Genomic DNA, 1,967 nt, shown 5'->3' on the forward strand with positions numbered 1-1,967 from the left:
CAACAGCTAAACCTGAAACCTGCACAGAACAGAATACTTGCCAACATTATACATGGAACTGCAAAACCACTGATGGACATAAATAAGCAAGATAAATGCTACAACTACATACACACAGGGAGAAAAAAAAGGATTTTAGTAATATTATAAATTTATGATGGAGCCACCAAATGCATTATATCAACGCTGGCTGTGACACCCCGAAAATCAAAGAGAAGTACAAGACAATAAAAGATTTAATACCTTCCACATTTCGGATGAAGCTCGCTCAGATCTAACTTTGCTCATTTTCAAGCATAATAGAAGTCCTGAATGGAACTCATAGAAAAATATATATATATATATATATATCTCAAGAAAATTAAAACAATGGAGGAAAAGAAAAGAAAAGAATAAAAGGAGAACTGAAAAGTGATGGTCATGTACAATAGTATGAATCAGTACAGAACAAAGTTTTTTTTTTGGATTTCTTTAGGTTTTATCTTTATTTAAATTACCATATTATCACACATTTAAACAATAAACGAGTTAATAATGTGAACTTATTAATGTATTTTTACATGATTCACAAATCTAATTGGGTCACACGGATTGCTTAGAACACATCGAGTCATATACTCTTCCTATCCAATTAATCACCTAGCCCAATTTATGTACCGGGTCACTAAATAATTATTTAACTACTTTAGGTGGATTATGTTTATTATTAATCAATAAATAATTATTAAAAAAATATTTTGGGTGGAATCTGCGTACAAGTCTTGAATATAATAGATATATTTGATCTTTTGAAGCAACAAGGACTCCGTGGCCCAATGGATAAGGCGCTGGTCTACGGAACCAGAGATTCTGGGTTCGATCCCCAGCGGAGTCGATTTTTATATTTTGGTTATGAATTAGATTATTGTTATTATAAATTGTTCTTTGCCGTAGTTAACATGTGTCAGGATGGCCGAGTGGTCTAAGGCGCCAGACTCAAGTTCTGGTCCTCTAACGAGGGCGTGGGTTCAAATCCCACTTCTGACAATATTTTATGTTGAGTCTACTTTTTATTTTTCATCTCTTTTTCTTCCCTTTCGGACTGTTTTGCTTAAATTGATGAGGGTTTTTGTAATGTTAAATTGTTAGATAAAAATTTGTTAACAGACTAGAATAGTATTGAAAAGTATAGGAGTACTATATTATGGGAAATTGCTTATGCGTGGCAATAGAGCTTAAAGATTAGGGAGAAAAAATTATTTTCATTTTTTTCTCCCCTTCCCTTCCACTCAATTCAAATAAAGGAAATTCTAATTTTCCCTCACATTCTCTCACCTTCCCCCCTGAAAGGTACTAATAAATTCAACTGCAAAACTCTCGACAAACTAAAAAGAATGTTAGATATTTTACATTTCTTTTGAGATGTTGCCATATTATTGAAGATATTGCCTAAGCTATTTGGTGGGCTATTGAAAGGGTTATTTTATATCACTGCACACCTTTGGTGCAATAATCACTCTACAAATATAAATGCTTGTAAGGTGTGGGGGCCCTACAAAAAACGGGGTAAGGGTCGGGGTTCAAGTTTCCAGAAGTGAATTTCACACACATATACACTTAAATTAGGCTATAGCAGATGTTCTATCTTGTATTAGAAAAAAAATAAATATTTAATAATTCAAGTAGACAAAATTTCATTATTATTATTATTATTATTATTATTATTATTATTATTAGTATAGGAGTGATAGGTCTAGGAGTACATATCTATATAACTATTGGGTCAGAGACCCAATTCGAGGACATTATGCAGTCCGAGGACAGACAAATATTTTCCCAATAACCCGTGTTAATAAATAAAGAAGTAAGGTCTGATCATGTTTGTTCAAGGAAGGTGGTCCAAGGAGGTATACTTCCTCGGCTGAGTGAAGCCAAGGTAGCAAAGGGCGGTCTGCCATTCAGAAACAACGTTATAGATGATCCTGTAG

The 1,967-nt window shown here is 33.5% G+C and overlaps 2 non-coding genes across 2 annotated transcripts; both read left to right on the plus strand.

The window, feature by feature from the left end:
* The first annotated feature begins 801 nt into the window (after nucleotides 1–801).
* Nucleotides 802–874, plus strand: TRNAR-ACG (transfer RNA arginine (anticodon ACG)). Its single transcript has one exon. It is a non-coding gene; the product is annotated as a tRNA-Arg (tRNA).
* Nucleotides 875–942: 68 nt separating this feature from the next.
* On the plus strand, nucleotides 943–1,026 carry TRNAL-CAA (transfer RNA leucine (anticodon CAA)). Its single transcript has one exon. It is a non-coding gene; the product is annotated as a tRNA-Leu (tRNA).
* Nucleotides 1,027–1,967: the final 941 nt, after the last annotated feature.

The sequence above is a fragment of the Castanea sativa genome, chromosome 5, assembly GCF_040712315.1.
Source record: "Castanea sativa cultivar Marrone di Chiusa Pesio chromosome 5, ASM4071231v1".
Lineage (NCBI taxonomy): Eukaryota > Viridiplantae > Streptophyta > Magnoliopsida > Fagales > Fagaceae > Castanea > Castanea sativa.